The following is a 21509-nucleotide window of genomic DNA, read 5'->3' on the forward strand; positions in this document are numbered from 1 at the left end:
ATATTTGTATATAATATCTTAAAAAATACAGTACCAGTCAAAATTTTGGATAGACCTACCTATTGGAGGGTTAATTTGTACTATTCCCTACGTTTTAAAATGATTATAAAGACATCAAAACAATGAAATAATATTAAATGGAACTACACACTGACTAAAAAAAGGATTGACCATTTTTTTATGCAGGAGGAGGGGCAGCTCTGTGGGTTGGGACTCAGATGGATACCAGTTCAAATCCCATGGTCAGCAGAGAGATCCCACCATTAACCCCAATTGCCCCAGGGACTGGCTGACCCTACTGTCTCCTCTATCCCAGTTTCATGAGGAGGTCTCCTGGGATGCTTTTCCAACTATCTTGCAGGAGGTCCTACAATTATGCTGAGCTCTCATTGGCCACTTTTCCTTCAGTCTCTGGTCGAACTCCCACAAAACCATGTGCTTAGGTCAGGTGGCCAGGTCATGTGATGTGACACTTCTTTGTAGATGGCTAAGCAGGTCCAAAGTTTTGAATGGTACTGTACAACATTTGGCTGTAACCATACAATTGAAAAATCCACTGCTTGTAGTGTTTTCAGGATATTCTTTGATTGCAAAATGCCATGTCAAAGGAAATCGATCCATAAGTAAAAAACTCAAGGCCCGTAATAGTGAGAGAACATAAACCGCAGGCACATGCAGTCAGCGATGTCTTAGGGTACCTAACCACCTGCCCTTTTTTTACCCAAACATGCCCCCCATCTCAAGGATCTAAGCACCTCCCCCTACTGCAACATGTACCCTAAGCCCCTACCTTCCCCCTCCCCTCCAAGCACCTGTCTCCAGGAAAGTCTGTGCACAGTACAATTCAAACCTCCCTTATCCGGACCTCTAGTATACTGGCACTTCCCTCTGACGGGCAGCTTTAGGTACTCGCATGCGCAAATTAATTTTACACAACCAGCAACTGTTATTATGAGCCCTAGTCTAGGGTTGGGGCGGACAGAGGTAGAGCGGACATGGAGTAAGAGAAAGACAGGGTGCGATGGATAAGGGAAGTCACGTGGACAGAGTATTTTTTATATTTTTCTGTTTTTATCGACACGCTACGGACACAGAACAAATAAACCCGCTGTAAAAGGACTCAGGAATGACTATAGCGAAAACAATAAACAAAACCCAGCTTCCAAACGCAACCCAAAGCCAACTTACCTAAGTGCAGAGAAAACAAAAACACGACAAATTCTACACCTTACAAACAACAGCATACAACATAAACTCGCAAAACAAAAATAGCAGTCACTCCCTATGCAACTGACACACACAGAACATACACAGAGAAGCGTCAAAGTCCGAGGGGCACGCGAGGACTCGAAATCAAATAGCAAAGCGAAAATCAAAAATCCAATAAACCAAACAAATAATACACAGTAATAGCCATCAAAGATATATGTCTTGCTTATAGAACCTTACCTTTGATTGCCATCATGACCCCCTTTATCTTCTTTATTATTATTTTTTATTTTTTTATTATTTATTATTATTATTATTTATTATTTTAATTATTTTTAATAATTATAACTAGTTGCACTTTTCCTTATTTGATTGTAACATGCTGATTATATCATTACAATAACATGCTTTTGATTTCGATGTAAAACCACAGGAGGTGTGATATATTGTTATGTAGACTTTTATAAGTAACTGTTTGTTTGAGTTTGTAATTGTTTTGCTCTAAATAAAGTTCTTTAAAACGTAAAAAAATAAAATAAAAAATTGCCATCAAAGAATATTCGATAAGTGAGCAGAACTCCCGAGACGTCTTGCGGTCGGCTTTTCGCTTAGGAAGACGGAAGTGACGAATGCCGCATACATAGGGTTGTGGGCGGAGTCTGCACGTGGAGATGGAGCGAACGTCGAATGGAGAGCGAGCTAGAAGACGAGTCTGTGGGCGGAACTGAATTAACTTACAGCAGCGCATAAAACTGTGCAAAATCCATGGCTTCAAAAAGGAAGCGTAGTGTCATCCATCCATCCATCCATTTTCCAAACCGCTTATCCTACTGGGTCGCGGGGGGTCCGGAGCCTATCCCGGAAGCAATGGGCACAAGGCAGGGAACAACCCAGGATGGGGGGCCAGCCCATCTCAGGGCACACTCATACACCATTCACTCTCACATGGACACCTATGGGCAATTTAGCAACTCCAATTAGCCTCAGCATGTCTTTGGACTGTGGGGGGAAACCGGAGTACCCGGAGGAAATCCCATGACGACATGGGGAGAACATGCAAACTCCACACACATGTGACCCAGGCGGAGACTTGAACCTGGGTTCCGGAGGTGTGAGGCAACAGTGCTAACCACTGCACCACCATGCCACCCCGCGTAGTGTTATGTCCCTCCAAAAGAAGCTCGATATCATTACAGTGATACGAAAAGGAAAATCACACAGAGTTGTTGCAGACCACTTTGGAGTGGCTAAGTCTACGCAGGGGCGCAACTGCTCACTTTTTAGGGGGTATGCGACAACGATTTTGGCGCCCCCTCAAAAAAAAGGCATAAAAAACACGCCCATGACAGTTCACTTAAGTTTATTTAAACAGATTTCACATTTTTCACCATAAAAAAGGAAAAAAAATAAACATCCAGCTTAATGACTTTGAATTCATGTTGCACCTGATGCAGTCTTACCAGTAATCATAATAAATCAGTTAGTTTGTATTATGGTCAGAACAGAATAGATATTACTTTCATCCGACTTTGTGTCAGCCATGTGTTAGCCAGCTGTCCATGAAGGGTGATTACATGATCAGGTGCCAGTCTGACCGACTTTAACGATACGTTTCATTCACGATCCACGCACCACATTTCAATCAATTTGAGAAACGGCTTCTAAATCCTTGCCTATAGCCTGTATGCATCAGCAAGAAATCGCCATGCAATTTCAGCTTGCCTAACCCAAGTAAGCTAGCCAACAGCAGCACTATCCAGCCTAGTTTTCTGTGTAGTTCACAGCCTAATCCCTGACGCTGGACACAAGCTTGCACATAAGTGACATTTGTTTCCATCACGGTTCATACCTGTTGCCGTCTTTCACCCACACCAACATCTTTTGCCGCATCCCCTCGCACGCCTTTTCCGTTTCTTTTTTTCTCTTTCTGCCTTGAGCACCTGATAACTTTTTTGCTCTTTCCATCCTGCCGCAAATAGATGCCAGACCACGTCAATGAACGACAGGCTACTGCCACTCTGGCCACTACTAAATAGCCACCCAAGCACTGAGGAACATAAAGGAGACGGTGACTGTCGCAGCAACATCGCTGCTCATAACATCTGCTGCCAGTGGCCAGGCCTGACGTTTTTTAAATATTTTAAACAGCATATTTAGAGCATAGTCATGAGTGAAAAACTCAAGAACAGTTTTAAAACATTGATGTCAATGATATATATTTTTTTGTCCCTCCCTTGTTTTGGCACCCCCCCCCGGCGGTGCGCCCATATGCATCGCATATACTGCGTACCCCATTTTTGCGCCACTGAGTCTACGGTAGGCGATATTTGGAAGAGTAAAGAAAAAAATCGTCCAGCTCACTTGATGGGGATTAAAACCTGGATGACCACTGTAAGAATAAAACTGGATGATTCGCTTAGCTCGGAATGAAATAACGTCCTGTTATAAGCCCTGCACCTCATAAATATCATGCAGTTTGTATGTGTACAGAAGTACATGTATGTTGTACAAACAATATTCATATATTTCTAAGTAATGGGCATTTCTTACTTACGGGCACCTCGGTTCCATTCTGCCCGGATAAGGGAGGTTTGACTGTACTGGCAAACCGAATAACCATAAACTCAGAATCACTGTGCTATTCTTTTTCCATCCATCCATCCATCCATCTATCCATCTATCCATCCATCCATCCAATTTTTAGACCCATATCTGGGTCCTTATGGATGGGTGAGGGCCTGGAGCCTAACCCAGGCTGCAGGAGGCACAATGGAAAGGACGCCAGTCCAGGGTAGGCCACATGCACACTCACACTCACAATCATACTCCATGGGCAATTTAGCAATGCCAGTTAGCATAACTGCATGTCTTTGGACTGCGGGGGGAAACTGGAGTAACCATGGGAAACCACAACCGCAGCCCTCTAGGTGAGAAGCAGCCTTCCTACCCACTGTGCCACCTCTACTGTTCAATTTCTAATAATAATAAAGAATGTTGTCACAAATAGATTAAATGCACACATTGCTGTGCACATATCTCAGAGGGGACTTCCATGTTAATATTTGTCATCACTGAACGATGCAAGAACCCTAAGTAAATTCTGTTACATTCACCATGGAGAGAGTACCATTTCTGATTCAGTGTGTGTTGATATCTATGAAGATTAAAATTGACTTGCTGTGCAAATCGTTTGTGTTTTTTTCTGATCTCAGTGTCAACACCTACTGCCTGTATTGCTGATTGTCTGCTTACTCTTCCCTATATCCATCTTTAGCAGAAACAACATTGCTGTAGTGTTGTCTTTACACATTGAATTCCCAAAGTCTCTTCTACTCTTTTCTAGTTTATATCTCTCAATTTGCGAAGAAAATGATAAGCAAATGCAAAAGTAATGACATAAAAAGTTTGTTAGTTTGTTAAACAGTCCTAAAGTTCTTGTGGATGTCTGTGCTCATCGCCATGCTGATATACAACAATGCTTCACAGACATCTGACGAGGATTTATACATATAATGCAGATGTTATTACTAAACTAAGTAAAATGTACCTCTGAATTGAATTTGAGGGACACACAGCAACAGCACAAAGCAGGTGGAAACCCGTCGTGTTTGTGAGGTGCAGTACCACATTTGACTGCAGGAGGCAGCATAGATACCTGGATTACTGTGCTGCTGCAGATGCACGTTTGTATTAGCCCCATAGTCTCTGAGCTTTTGTGCTCCAGTTCTGCTTGAACAATGGTGAAAAATTCAAATTTTTTTTGTGTCATTTAAATTTTTTTACCAGTTTAACCAACTAAATGTGGCCTTTTAGCTTCCTCCAATTTTATCCTTGCATTTATTAATTGTGTCCTTTTTTAGGTAAGGTCTACTGTATCATCAGCATTTTTAGTAAAAGCAATATAAAGATAAAGAATTAACTAAATGTTCACGTAAAGCTAAAGAAGTAATTCTAACAAGCAGGTCGGCAGATCATAAGAAGAGGCAGGAACTAAGTAAGCATTCACATCACCTTTTGGTCTTATAAGGGGCGATGAACTGAGTCATATAATATAACGAGCCAAACATTCACAGTCCACGTTTTGCTGGACACATTAACTAATTATCCATTTTGTTCGATGGGCTATGGAAAAAAAAATGACAGCAGTATTATCTTTCTGAAATCACATCTACAGGTAAATGCCAAAATAAACCATTTTTAATGAGACATGGACATAGATTCTACAAGAGTCTAGGAATGCAATCAGAGATGGCTTGCTATTCTTCCATAAAAGTCCATTATTCGGTTTTATTATGGTGATGTAAAATGTTTTCTGTACCCCTGCAGAAGCTCCTGTAAATGTGCCACTGGGCGGAGATCTAGTGACTAGAATGGCCGTGACCTCTGGTTCACATTAGTTTCGTGTTCAAACTATTCGCTGACCACGCACTCCCCTGTGCATAGGGCAAAGAAAAGCTTTGGATGAGCCGTGAGGTGAATGAGATGGGTCGGAGTAACACTGTCACTTTCGCCATTTCCTTTGCCCTCCAAGGGAGTGAAGGAACCTGAAAAGATGCTCTACGCCCCAACAGTACCACCAGAAAGAAGCACTTTTGCCATGTGGCACAGCAACCTGCTGAAAGGAAGGTGAAAGATGACTCATTTAACTATATGACACTCTCCCACTGGTCAGAAGACCCCTGCTCTTTGCTCCACTGCTAAAAGTGCACCGTCACATGTAATAAGGGGTTCCTTCCCTGCAGACACCTCATACTCTCCCCCTCTCTGAAGTTCTCAAAGAACTAGGCTATATGTGATCAAACTGCCATAGACTGACACTGATTCTGAACTGCTAATCTCTTTTCCCTAGAGAAAAGTGAATGTGTAACTCCACAGCCAAGCAGTTATTTACTTTTGTTCACAGTTGTCCTTCCTACAGACTTCGATGCCAACATTTCTTCAGCCATTATTCTTAGTGAAACTTCAAAAACCTCAACAGTCTGTGTCCCTCAAGTCATTGTCAAATGTGTTTTTGTCATTATGTCTTTCATAACAATTACAATTGTTTCTTAATGTATATGACTAGTGTTTCTTTATGTCATTACCTTGGGCAGCAGACTGGCTCAGTGGGCAGTATTACTACCACAGACCACCAACGCTGGGGGTTTGGGTTGGGCCTCTGCTCTGTGTGGTCGTATATTTTACGATATTGTGAGAACCAAAACCTGTTATTTGACCTTGTAGGGACATTTGTTCAGTCCCCACAAGAGGAATCTCTATTTCATAAAAAAAAAAAAAAAAAAAAAAAAAAAAAAAATTGTGAATGCAAACTAAAAATGCCAAAAGTCTTGTATTTTGTTTGACTACTTACAGTATGGTTAAGGTCAGGACTAGATAGGGGTTAGGGTTAAGGTTAGGGTTCTTATAGCTGGGATTAGGGTTATGGCCATAGAAATGAATAGAGACCCCAAAAAGATATAGAACCCTACTGTGTGTGAGTTTTTGTGTGTGTGTGCGTGTGTGTGCGTGTGTGTGTGCGCGACATAGGTATACCCTACACGTGCCTGCATGTGTACATGTGTACATGTTTGCATATTCTCCTTGTGCCATACGAGTTTGCTTTCATTGCTGCCGATTCCCCCAGCAGTTCAAAGACAAGCAGGTAGGTTAATTGGTGTCTCCACATTGTCTATAGTGTGTGACCCTGTGTGCCCTTTAACGAACTGGCCTGTACCCTGTCCTACATGGGACAGATCTCAGGTCCTTCTCTAACCCTGAACAGGATAAATGGTTGGAAGATGAATAGTCAAAGGTTCCACTGGTTCAAAGCAAAACTCGTTCAAGTCCACTCAAGATAACACATAAAACAGAGATTCGTTATCAAGTAAACTAATTGTATCAGCATGGTAGTCTATCACTATCCAGAGATCAGCTGCTTTCATTAACTGAGTTGCATGTGTTCACCTAACTAGCTATTTTCATCTTACTAACTTGCAGCTATAAGGTACTGTGCTCGTTGCACTATTAATAGAAATTTTATCATTTACCAGAACATCATTAAGAAATTCCAAATAAATGGCCATTATTATTTTTAAACATAAACCATGTCTTTTCACCCCCAAAACCCACCTTGTCACAGGATTATACTGATACTCTCAGGCTGCTTCTTGATACACACCAATTTAACTCAGGGTTAGAAAGATTAGACTTTTTTGCCATGTCAGTCCTCAGAACCATTTTGCACCACTATTGTGAGGAAACCAATTTAAAAACCCTACGACTTAAGATCATTTACATTTTAAGTGGCAACAACTTAAAAATTGAATTGCTTCAAATCATTTTGTACTCTCCCTGAATATGCTCAGGCATATGGAAAAGTGATTATTGAAAAGTGAGATTTTCTGCCCGGCAATCATCTCTCTACAGTGCAGGACATCTCATAAACATGTCATAACTGCAAATAGGTAAATCATGGTATCCTATACTTCTTCACCTTTTACTCCATATATGCCTCCATTTTTCAGAAATACTTGAATATATATATATAGGCCCAAATTTCGTCACGTGAAAAGCTGATGTTTCAGAAGGCTGACATTTACTTAAGGCTGCCAAGTGACCTTCACAGCCCCTTTATTTGATTACATAAGAGCCCAAGAACGTGAGAATGGAATGCAATGTAAACCTCCACTACAGGTAATAAATCCTTCGTCCAGAAATAAGTTCTCTTGAATGATCTAACAGGGCGATGCAGACGGCATTGTCCTTAAAGAAGAGAATGCAGTTACAGGCCTGCAGTTTTACATGAGCACAAGAAAGACAATGAGCTGCGAAATGCTGTCAGGCGAAATTTGCATTCTGCTCTCCTGCTGCCTTTGTTTCTTTACGAAATCTAGAACATTAAAAGCCAGACACACCTAAACACCTATTCGCCCAAAACTAATTTTATTACTTGACTGCCTATGGCTACGCTGTATGATCTCTGTAAGCAACATATCTCTTTAATGTTACTTTGTTAATATCCTTAAATGGCGCATCACAAGAGATGGGCTTGGATCAAGCACAGATTGGCCATTGGGAAGTTTGCGAATTTTCCCCATGGGCCAGTCCTGTGAGGGCCGGTCTTTCTTTCCTAACCCCGAAATTATACGCCCTGCACACCAGGGGCCTTCGGTCGATCTCCTTCCGTTTCCAGGTCGATCGCAGGAGACAATTAATGGATATTGCTTCATTTCAGTGGTGGTCAACTGGTTGATCATGATTGGCAAAATATACCAATATACCAATCAAAGGCAAATTCCCAGTCTGCTTTTTGTTGTCAGTCTGCCCCTAGTTGGGATATTGCCATTCCATCTTCAAATGAAATGAATAAACTTAAATGAATAAATCTCATACAAACAATGTACTTCCACAGATCTTTCAGCTAGCATCCAAACAGATAAAGTAAGAAAGGGGCAGGCATCTCTTTACAAGCCACTGCTTTGCCAACAGTTCGTAGACATAGGAAATTTGAAGTCCTTCTGGTGAACACATAGTCCAAGTGCAACATGACAAAGAGATGGAAAGCGATAGTACAGAACTGAAGCGGAGATGATTATGATAATTACCATGTACTCTCTATGATACAGGGAGGCTTGATGCTGAGTCTGGGTGGTTTCAACTGTTTGTGAATATAGAGCAAATTGGACAATTGTTCTCTTTCGTGGTATTGGGGTAAAAAATAGTGGTTTATTTTTATGAGAAAATAAGAAGCATTTCAAGCAGAACAAAATCCTGAGCTTTAATTAATTAACATGTATGTTAAAGTGTCATGGTGTCAGTTACTCACATATTACTATTTATTTCTGTTTGTTATGGTTAAGGTCATAGGGCCAATTTGGCGATTGGAAGAAGACTCGGCACTGGCTTGTCATCCTCCCTGCTCTCCAGTTATTTCTCAAATCTTCTGATTGGGACAGTGTGAATTGACACTTAACCATCTCTCGTATTTGACTCTCCCTGCCGGCCCCTGGAGGATGGGCTCCCCCTTTGAGTCTGGTCCTTCCTAAGGTTTCTTCCTTCTGGGGAGTTTTTCCTTGCCGCTGTCGCCCTTGGCTTGCTCACTGGGGGCTTTGGGTGCGGATGCTGTAAAGCGCTTTGAGACGATGTAATGTTGTGATAATGCGCTATACAAAAATAAATTTGTTTGTTGTTTGTTTGTTGTAGGGCCAAAGAGTGACTGTCAAAGTGGTCACAGTACAGAGGAATGCTCGTCTGGTTCACAGGTTCACAAAAGGAGACATGCACAAATTCTATTAAACGAGGTAATTTCACCTCATAATGTGGAATCTGAACTCTATACACCTAAGCAATGAATTCAGAGCTGTTTATATTCAGTATACATTAATCATGCTGCTTGTTTCGAAAAATTAATTTTCTCCAAAATGAAAGAAAAGAAAAAAAAATCTGATTTGGTTCATTTACCTCATCTAGGGAAAGGATCCAAAGATATAAAACCTTCACATCTCCGAAACTGAAATTTTGGTGCTGGTGATCAAAATAATGACAAGAAATCATGCATCGGGAAAGATCATGAGAGGAACAGCAATCCATCAGTGTCACCAATGAATCAATACAAAAGTAAGGTGACTATTAACATTCTGGTCACTACCAGTCTGAGAGAAACAGCCAATAAGAGGGGAAAATATACATTTTTGTAAGTTTGGAAAAACATTGGAAAAAACTTTGCCACTGGAAAGCTTTACTTGGCAAAAATATAAACATACTTGTTTTCTTCATCACTGAGACTTTATGTTTTGCATATTAGTTTGTAGTAATCTGTTTAAAGCTGATATAAGAGGCACCAGGCAGATATAAGAGAGGGAACTGAAGCCAACATGCGTCCATTTCAGAAAGACGTGCTTGTAAGACCCTGTAAACACACCTTGAAAGGCTGTTCTACCCAAGCTGGATAGATTCAGGGCTGCTGATGCTCTGTCACAGAGATCTATCTGGGCGTTTGGCTGCAAAACAGTTAGTTTAATGAAGATTTGACATCTCAGTTAGTTTAATGAAGATTTGACATCCCTCATGTCATTTCAAGTATATTTTCAGAAGGGCTTCTTTCTTTAAAACCGCTTTCCAGCGTGACACAGTTTTAAAGTGGTCCGTAATAAGTTTAAGTTATTTGGCTATTTAAAACATGAACAGGAAGGGCCTGCACACTCAGAGCCCAGCACAGGAGGAGCCTTGACAATTGATTCCCTGTCTTCCCAGAGCCCATTCCAGCCCCTGCCCCTGCCTCTCCTATGCACACCCGCAGCTTATCTCTCAAATTCCAGAAAGATTAGCGCTCCGCTACAGCATTGTTGGCCTGCCTCCTTTTACACACTGGAGCAAAGTCATTGGCAGTTTTAATACGAGGCTTCCGACGAAGTAGCACAAACTTTCACAAGTTAATTAATAAAGGTGAATTAGGAAGGTCTTACGGCAATGGTACTAGTACATGTCTAACCTGAGATATCACAAGCAATACTAAAAACGGAAATGCCACAACCCCCCTCCTCATTAGTAATTCTTGTCGAGTGCTTTGGCCGGTCTTATACATCTATGAGAACAGAGTGGCAGATAAGACAGACATCCTCGCAAGTCTAGTCTAAATTCTATGGAGAAGCAAAAAATTATGTTGTCAATGGAAAATCTCTGTTGTAACATGTTTTTCATTGTGCAATACTCGGCATCCTGTCCAGTCTGTACCCCAGCCGGCCTTGTGCCCTGTGCTGCCGGGGATAGACTTCAGGCCCCCAACAGCCATGACCAGGATACGAGGCTGCAATATGGAGGAATGTGATACAGTATGAGGACCTGCTGGTATGAAGCACACAGTTCAGTTATGGTCCTGGGTGACCCCTGAGTTTTTTTAAGTGTGATCTTGATATTTTTGTGATGTTCATGACGGTCCAGCACACTGCCTGGCAGACATACACCATTGTTTACACTGCTTGGTTTCCACAAAATGCATCTCACACAAATATGACATGTGGTCAAAACATTCTGTGGAATGGGAGGACTTTTTAATATGTACACTAAGGGCACTAACAGAGACAACATACATAATCGGATGCCCTCCAGACAAATAGCCTGCACACTTCTTCATCTTCTGCATGCTAATGAACGGTGTTGCCTTCTACAGATTTCAACAACTACTAATTTAGTCTTTACATTCATTCCGAACATCAAAGATGATACATTTTAAATGGGTGTTTTACCTGGACTGATCATATATGACATCAGTGAAAACTGAGGGATAGAATTATGGATCTTTTACACATATGACCTTTAAACATCGAACTAAAGATTATATAACAGTTTAATCAATTGTAAATTTAAAATCATTGGCGATATGAAACGAGATACATTTAACACTCTTCGAAAATCACATAGATAGAGAAACTTCTAGGTTGTCTATATATTGCTTCTTCTGATTACAATTACAATTACAGTTACAATTACTGATTACAATTATTGGTCCCTATCTGTAAAGAAAGCCATTGGAATTTATTTTAAAAATACTATTTCAGGAACAGAGTTTGTAGGAATCACACCGTGACATGTTGCACATGGAAATCATTCATGATAAACCTTATTCATTTTTAAGTAGGCCTATGTGAACTATGTTGTTGGGTAAACATATATATGTCTATAGGAAGAAACGCACCACATTTAAACATACCTAAACCGCTATTATCCTTAATGCCTGCCAAAATCTCAGAACCTGCACCTAAAAGACTATTTATCAACTCATCAGTGAAAGACTGACAAAGCCACACGAAGACAACAGAAAATAGGATATAACTGCAACAGGAAACAATTCACTTTAGATCCATGAGCAAAGAAGCTGACTGAGGAAGACGAAAGAATACTTTGCAAGGAATATTATTACCTCAAATTAGTGAAAGCATAAACACTGCACGTTTAAACAGGAAATATTCCTTGACTGAATCGGATCAGGAGCAGCAGGGGCCTGGCGACAGACAAGCGCACAAGGAAAGAACGGGAATAAAAAGAGAAAAACGAATAAATGCAGAGTCAAGCCGCGGAAAATCGTTTACAAAACATTATATTAGCATGTTCATCTGAAATACGGATGTGCTACGGTAACATTTTATACTGGGAAATGGATAGTGCAAAAAGGCTGACCCCCCCCCCCCCCCCCCCCATACTAAAAAAATACTGGAAAACACAGGGAGAACTTTATGTTGCCGTAATCAATTGAATTCTGTAATACACAATTAAATTTGTAAGTATAAGCTGGTGTTTAGTTACAAGTCTTTCAGGGACAAATCTCAAACACATTATTTAAACGTCTTAAGGTAGCCTATATAACCCTATAGATAGTGAAAAGAAGAATTCTTTTTAATGTTTGAGCTCAAGTGACACAATTGCTTATTCACAAAGTCACCATGACAACTTCAAGGCTGACATTTTTTCCCTCGCCCCGTCTCCTTCCATTCAGTTCTTTCTCTTTGCCTAATTCTTTGCCACTTCTAATGACAATGTACCCGCTTGGATCCCGGGATGGCGTCGACCTCCAGAATTTTTGAGGGGAAAACGATTACACTTAAACAATGCAATTCTTTTGTCGCAAATTTAAATATATTAACTTCATAATGTCAAAAGAGTCTGTTTGCTACCCTGTCGTTATTGCAGCAAATGAACTACATAATGCTCTAAGGTCCCTGGGTCGCTGTCAAACATACAACATAGACTGTAATGTGCAATTTTCTTTTACAACAAGTGTTAGGCTTTTCAACGTGCAAACTGTGATTGCACGAAAATTGCTAGTGACACTGGTTCGGCATAAGCATAAAGCAAGATAAAACGGGAAAGACATTGTAATATATGAATTTTACCGATGCAGTCCCCATGAGCAACACGCGCGACGGGGAGGAAAAAACGTCTGTTGGTCGTACATTTTAGGATGTATGCATTTACCCAATCGGAGGGAGAGAGATAAAATATCAATACGAATTTCCTATTAAAACTAAAATCTAGCCATCATTTTAGCCTGTAATTGCATTGATTTTCAATTTTATGCAAAGATCCGAACCACCCATCAAATAAAAAAATACGCAGCTTGTGTTGGTAAGCAGAAGACTCGGAAAACTTAAGAATAGTCACCATGAAGCAGTACAAGAATAATCTATTTAACGTACGTCTTGCACAGGTCAAGGGCAAAACAGGTACCACGGACTTGCCCATCGGATGCGTTTTAACGCCCTAATATTTACGGCGCAATTGGCTGTCGCGGACATGATAAAGGTACCGGCGCTTCGCGGCACCACACCACTATATGTCGAATAACTGCATTACTCAGGTCGAGCCTCTGGTGGCATACGTTTGGAACAAGCAAATCTAACGACAAGTGTCAAGTAAGAATTAAAAAGCAAAACGAGAATATTTGTTTTGTAAACAACGGAAATACCGGTATACATGCATCATTTATAGCGCAACGACACGATTTAACTCCCAAAGGCAAAATAATATACGTTGCCTCAATCATATTTTAACTCCAGTCCTTTCTCTATTCTTTCAGCTGCCCTGTATCAAGCTAAATCGTTGCCTTTAAGCACATTTATATGACCTATAAATGAAGCACTAATGAGATTTGGAGTCAAATCACGCTTTATCACAAGCTGCTGGGGAAAACAAGACTAAAACAGATAACAAATATGCGATGCCATTTTACAATATTCCACGCGTCTGTATGGTAACTCATACGGTATCCTTGAGTACTTGTTCCAATAGACACCACACGCCTTAGAGATTGGACTCACCTGCCTTGGCGAACTATCAGATCCCCCATTCCTGGTGTTCTGATAAAAAAACGCGCCGTTTTACTAATTCAATAGATTCAACATTCAAGAGGATTCCGGCAACTATTTTAAGCTGCCAAATTGTTTTATATTCGCTTAGAAATATATACTTTTTACTTTCACTTGATCCACATTTGTGTTTTAATCTCCGGGTACTGTCCTCCGTTAGGATGCTCTTATCTTGCCCGTTCCTGAGGTCTAGAAACGGGAACGCGCAGCGTGGACACGGCTGCAAGGTCGGGAGCTACAATGAAGACGCGCGTTCCTAAGCAACCGAGCCTTCTCGCAGTCTTAACACGCAGGCTTCAGAGAAGACAAACGCCTAACAATCTGAAAAGAAAATTCATATTAATGTTAGCTAAGTGTTACAATTATAACAAATGAATGAAGATGCGCGTACAAGTAATCAGTGTCATTTCATATTTGCGTAATTCGCTGTGAAACCAATGATTGTAAATCCATTCAGCCGAACTGTAAAATGTGGGCGTGACACCAAAGCTCTAATTATAAAATCAATGGATATTACTGTGATACTGTTGCTCATTTGATGTTTGTCACATTATTTAATCGCAAAGACCTTATTTTATTTCGTTATATAGAAACAAAGTGAATGTATCATTGTATAGCGCCGTTCCCAGCATGATTGCGTCAGAGCGCTTAACAGATGCAACAGTACAGGATATGAAACAATTATAGCTAGTATATCAGCTTTGCTGCATTCAACAACAGAATGACATACACTGTTTCGGTTATTTAAAATTAAAGCCAGCGATTGCCTCTTCCATTTCCCCCGATCATTTAGCATTTAAAACTCCACCAGTCAAAACTAGAACTCAAAGTATCGCTAACTAAAATATAGTATTATCAATAAATAAAAATAAATGAGCAATAATATTGATTTCAGTATTACAATATTTAAAGCGTCATAAGTTCGGACAGGGTAGATTTTTGAATATCTATTTTAACACGGAATTAATTTAGTTCTGTAGAGAGAATTTTTATTTCATGTTTTTTCATAGAGAAAATGTTTTGAAGTTTAAAATCATTTCAAGTTTCACCAGTATTTCAGAAACACGATTCACACCTTCATTTGCATCAGCCCCTTTCATTCCTATAAATTTGAATCTTTATAGCAAACTGCTGTGAAACAAACCGTTACATATATATTTATATATTTTTATATTCCTTTGTTTTCCCAGGATCTAAACTTATACATTCAGGGTTCACAGGATTTCAATTTCACATTCAATTTGACTCTGATTTATGTTTACTCTTTCTGCTTGTCATTCTGCTGTTAGGAGTGTTTCTGCACCCACTTTGCAAAAATTTGGAAAGAAGCTCAATCATCAAGCACTGTGCCTCTGAAAAACTCAGATAACTTTAAAAATCCATCACTTGCCATTAAACTGCTGTCTGGAGTGTTAGGAATACTTGTTTTTTCACTTATGACTGAATGCAGGTATATATATACACGGTTACATTGTCAGCTATCGTATGATAAGATTATTTGTTTGATGTAGTTAGGTTTAGTTGGTGTTTATGTTATTTGGAGATTTGTAATACTGTCAGATTAAAATATCCATCCATCTATCCATTTTCCAAACCGCTTATCCTACTGGGTCGCGGGGGGTCCGGAGCCTATCCCAGAAGCAATGGACATGAGGCAGGGAACAACCCAGGATGGGGGGTCAGCCCATCGCAGGATTAAAATACACTAACAACTATCATCCTTAAGTATTGTTCAGATTGACATTATTACTCTGAAACTAATTACACATTTTCTATATACTCATAGTTTGGCTGACATGCCTGAGTCATCGTATAATCACCAAATATTTGTTTTTCTATTGAGTAAATTACGCTTGTACCATTTGGAATTGACATGGAACAGAAGTAATGTAGTCTTCTGTAAGTTTATAACTTTGCATTCCATGAAACATGAAATAGTTTGAATCTAGTAAAAGTTTGGACGCACGACCCCATAGAACAGTATATTTGTACTATTCTCTATATTTTAGAATAATTAGAAAGACACCAAGACTTTAAAATAAGATATAGGGAATTATGCACTGACCAAAAAAGTATTAAACAAAAAAGACATTTGTTGTGGAGGGGGCAGCTCTCGCTGGATTTGAAAGCATGAGGTTGTTGGTTCAAATCCCGTGGTCGGCAGAATGACCCCATGACAAGGCCCTTAACCCCAATCACCCCAGGGACTGGCTGATCCTACTGTCTCCTCTACACCAGTTTCATGAGGTGGCCTCCTGAGATGCTTTTCCAGCTGTCCTGAAGGAGGTCCCACATATATGCTGAGCTCTCATTGGCCGCTTTTCCTTCAGTCTCTGGTCAAACTCCCACAAAACCAACTCTACTGTGTTTAGGTCAGCTGGTCAGGGCACCTTAAAATACACTGAAATGTGGTATTCCTCAATATCATAGACCTCATTTGCTGTTATCTGCATGTATTGCAAATATTTTATTTTCTATAACAGGGAGCAAACCTTTTACATCCGTGAAATGTTTTCACATGACACTCGTCACTGTAGACCATTAGCAGTATATCTGTTTCATGTCAGGGTTAGACATATATAATTCATCTGCAACTATATTGCCTGAATTTACAGCAAAATCAACCAATATTTCAGGACCTGAAGGCAATTAACATCCTGTGTATCTGCATTGGAACGTAACATTAATATTTATATGAATTGTCACCTTTTACACAAACACTTTTAATAATAATACTGGCGTTACTTTGACAGCAGATTAAAAACATACATGTGGGAGAGCATTCTCGTTTTTACTTAAGCACGGGGTACTGCGATAACTTGATCTTGATTATTAGATACTTTCGGTACATGCATACAAATGGAGAATTACAGCCTGAAAGACCTACCAATCCACTAATGTGTATCAGAAAGACAATTAGGATGATACATTTAGTCCTAAATCCAGTTTGTTACTCTCTGCCAGTTTTTAGTCTTCCTCTTAACACATAGGTTTTCAAACATACGCCTCATCAAATGTTTATATTTACATACAGCAATAATCTGATAAATGACTTTAAATCTAGATTAAGAAATTGTTGTTCACTGTATTCTCAATCCACAGGCATAACAATTTTAAGATACAATCTTATACCAATATCAATTTAATCTCGGCGTATTTTGTGGCTGCATCACAAAACAGCATAAAAGTGTACATCGCAAATTATGTACATTGCAAACCTACACAAATCATTGTTTTTTATCATTAGGAAATATATTCTGAGCATCATTTTACCATAGCCTGAACGCGCAGTCTTGTCGATACATATAAGACTAAAAGGCTGCTGTGTCAAAGTTAAGTTGATTGACAGCAGTGGTTTCAATATTGATGAGAAACGGAATTGGCTTTTCAGTGCAGTCAGAGATAATGGGATGGTTTAGACAACACGCCTGTGACGGTAAAAGGCACTTCTAAGCGTGCTCTATCACTCCATTTATGCTTAAGTGATACTTGACTCGTACTGTACAATAGCGGGAAAAAAAGCTCCTGTGCTATGTTTGAATTTACATATTTATTGTCAGGAAGTCTGCAGAGGATATCGCGGAATGCTAATGGTGTGGTCGGCTCCCCGCGATGGGCAGACATGACGGTGCCACCGCGCCGATGCCTTTCCACTGGTTGGATGAAGGGGCCGACAGTGCGGATCTGGGCCGTGCCGAGACGCTCTCATGCGGGCAATGCTGCGCGCTTTCTCAGGATAAAACAGTAATTAAATCTTTTAATGGGAATGCCCCAGTGCCCCCTGCATATCGCCCCGCCTGCCGCTTACTGTAAACTGCTTATGCCCGGGGGATTTAAGATTGACACTTAACTGTGCGGCAGCTAAGTGGGATTTTTTTATGTGTCACGTTTATTCCAGTGAGTGGCGGTCTGGTTATTCTTAACGGCGCTTGAATCTAAATTTATCCCCACCAAATTGTTGACATCTTCGACTGGAAATCTAAGGCATCTTTTGCTAATCTTGTACAGTAACAGTCAGACGCATAATTATGCTATAACTCTGTCACCATGCTGCCCAAGCCTAGTGGTCCTTCGCGCATGGTGCTCCTTGCTAATTTTAGCTGAGAGTTGACTTTATGGTCCCAGTGGGACTGCATTCGTTCAAACTGCGCACTTGTGGAGCGGAGCAGCGTACAAGGTGAGCAGTAACTTTCTATTCAGTCTTGCCCTTGCTGCTAAGCTCTTCTAGTTATCATTCTGCTGGAGCTTCGTCTTGCGGAATTCACTTAATCCAAGCAATTCCGGCCCATCTCCTGCTTTCATAATGCCGATGTTTGAAATAGGGATTCCTGAAACAAGTAGGATTTTAAGCTTTGGATAATCAGAAGTAGGGGGCACCGGAGCAAGTCGTCGTTACAGACGCAGATATCATATCCAATGGGTTTTTTTTTTCGTCGCTTGCAAATGTTTTCGTTTCCGTCGGAGACGTAGATCGACCCAGCGCCACATAAAAAGATCCTGCTTTACGTGCCACGTATGAAAAATAAGAAGAACGCTGTATCCCCTGCGCTTTTCCCCAATTTTCTCTGAATGTGCTTAATGAAGGCTGGGGATTTGACATCGCTGAGCCCCTTCGCAGGGAGAGCTAATTAGCAGGTTTGCTCCTGTCGGGGCGACGCCAGCTGGGTTCCCTGACTGCCCCCGTCGGTGTCAGCGAGGATGGCTTCGCAGGTGGGGTGGGGGCAGCGGGGGCTGCGGGGAGCCAGACACACCTCCCTCAAGTTCATGCCTTTTGCCTTCATCAAGTTAAAAAAAGAGAAGAAATGCTGTGGTACAGAACTGTACGGAGAAACCTTATTTTTGCATATTCATCCGAGCAAATCTGAGCCTATTTGTATCACATAAAATATTGTATATTAATATTTTATCGACTTTCATTACCATGGAAGTGTTGTCTAAAGTGATATGCAAAGCTGCTGTTGTCTCACCCAGAAGTGATGTGTCTCAATGCATCGTTTGCAGAAAACTGAACAGAATACCAGGATTCATGTTACATTTAGGGATTTTGGTACTTAATTGGTACAATCAGGTGAGATTAAGGTTATTTAAGTGGCGTCTCAGGCTACAGGGATATCGAAAGGCCACTAATGACTGCAGCCATAGAGATGGTTAACGGAGAGCGGCCACATGGTGTAGCAAGCACGGGGGGGGGGCTCGTCGCGGGGGGGTGAATGCAGTATGCTTCTCACCCCACCTGCCTGTGGAGTTTCTGAGGGAGGTCTTAGCCTCCCACCAGCACTATATCTGTGAATGAGATGCATGAGATCCAGTCATCACTATAGCTACCTCAAGACTCCTGAAGTATTCCAAGTCTGAATCCTTCTATCATTCTTCAAAGACCATCTTTTGGTTTTGTTTGTGTTGTGGGAGGGCGGTTGGGCAGTTAGGGATGTGATGTGCTAATTCTCTTATGAGTTTGGGAAATGTGTCCTTCTGTTAATGTCAAACGGGATGGGACCCTACACTGTAAATCTGAGTTTTTATGCTAAGAGACGCACAGACTGCAGACTAGCCAACCCACCAGCTTCTAATTATATCATTAACTGAGACCTTGACACTATTATTTGTACTAAGCTTAGACTTCAAAGCCTTTTTGTTTTGTTTCGTATTTTCAAATCAGTTTTTAGGTGTTTATATCACCACTAAATTATTCATTCGGTTAAACTGAAAAGCGATTAACAGATTGGCAATATAGACCAGAATGATGTAGCAGCACAACCCAGGGCTAAACAAAGCGACCAATTGGGCGCCAGCGAACACAGGGAGGTCCCGGGTCCAGGGTTAATGACCAGCCTGTGAAGTACAATGCCAATTAGAAATTAGAACTTGTAACATTACATACACCTTGTCAAGAACATTATGGTTCAGATAAATTGGTTTTCTGTTATTAACTGCAGCAGTATGCTTAGTAAGTGAAAAACTTGGTATTCTTTCATAATGGGAATATGATTCAGTGAGGTAGTGTGGTAACTGGATTTTTTCAGTCAAGGGTGAATGGCATTATAACATTATCCCATCAAAAACAGAGTAACAGATTTATTTGTCAGTGTATCAATGTAAGATTTAGCCTTTCAGGCATCTGAAGAGATGGAAATAAGATTATTATGTGTTTAATACACAGTAATGTGACCATTAATGTGGGTCGGCATGTGTGCCTCTGAGGAAATAAAGTTATTTCCAGAAAACACAGTGAACATCAGAGCCACACTTCTGTGCATGTAAATATGTGCCCCAATGAAGCCCATGAGATGGCATCCAGAACCACACTAAGGCTTCACCTCCTCAGACCAGACCAGCTTTCTTTGCAGCCCCGTTGCTAGTTTAATGGACGTTTACTGGCACTTGAAAGATGTCGGGAAACTCTTTTAATGAGCCACGTGTAAAGCCATCCTTCCTTCCAATTTTTTTTCAGGAGATATGAGGCGAAATTTCATCTCCTGAGACACTTTTTCCGGCTGAGGGGTGTCCCGTGTGTACGACGTTTGCTGAATTCTCGGGTGGGATGTATGGACCGCCTCAGCGATGGTGACAGACGCACTGCAGCCCACGTCCTCCCGGATTTGTAGCTTTAGATATGTTCCCATGGGCTGCTGCCATTGTTTAGTCATCGTCCGGCACGTTGGTTTCTGTCTCCGTCTCCGCATCCTGACCACCCTGTCTCGTACATCTCGTACTTCTCGTACATCTCGTACAGCTGTCGCTCACGCCAGCCTCCTTTCAGGCCAAGTTTCTTCAAACTCTCCCGACAGGCACACAGAACGACTGGCAGGTAAAGAAGGTTATCGAGAGTCATCTGCGCAGAAGAGATCTGGCAGGATAGCTGTGCGTGATTTAATTTTCAGCATAAATGCTGTCGGAGTGTGTGGGAGTATGCAGAGCAGTATCAAGAGATTTCTGAATTGGGAAGAAAATGCATGTGTTTTACACTGATTTTATTAATGTTTTTTTTTTACCTTCAAGTAGATGTATGAAGGCATATCAAGGCTGAAGCTGACCGAGGAAGGATGAAATAGGAGATGATGGGCCAAAGCAAGTGCACCATCATTCACAGAACACATCCACGGAAATCATAAAACGAGAAAATTTTGCAAAAACTATACAAAATTAACAAATTTAATATCACGCAATACCATATGCACCCATACGCACTTCTTTCATTAAAATGCACAATATAAGCCACTTCTGTTCACTGACTGATCTGTCCTTTGTAGACACAACAAAAGAAATACAAGGATATAAAGTGTAATTCTTCCCATAGTAGCCTAAACATTTATAGCGAGCCGTTCAACTAGCACACTGTGTACAGCTCCAGTTCCAAAGGAAAGCCAGCTTTTCCTCGAAACTCATTTTGCCTGAAGCAGACAATAACTGAAGGTATACTTCTGGTGTAGCCTTCCTTCGGCAGCAATTGTATCATGAATG

The 21509-nt window shown here is 40.8% G+C and overlaps 1 protein-coding gene across 4 annotated transcripts in view; it reads right to left on the bottom strand.

Annotated features, from left to right (window-relative positions):
- The window catches only part of nlgn3a (neuroligin 3a), a 165938-nt gene extending 151445 nt beyond the window's left edge, over positions 1-14493 (bottom strand). For all 4 annotated transcript variants that reach the window (XM_049029036.1, XM_049029039.1, XM_049029038.1 and 1 more), the window contains exon 1: positions 14001-14493. The gene's annotated coding sequence lies outside the window, so the exon portion shown is untranslated. The remainder of the gene's footprint in view (positions 1-14000) is intronic.
- Between the last annotated feature and the right edge of the window lie 7016 nt (positions 14494-21509).

Source organism: Brienomyrus brachyistius, chromosome 10 (genome assembly GCF_023856365.1).
Source record: "Brienomyrus brachyistius isolate T26 chromosome 10, BBRACH_0.4, whole genome shotgun sequence".
NCBI classification, from domain to species: Eukaryota; Metazoa; Chordata; class Actinopteri; order Osteoglossiformes; family Mormyridae; genus Brienomyrus; species Brienomyrus brachyistius.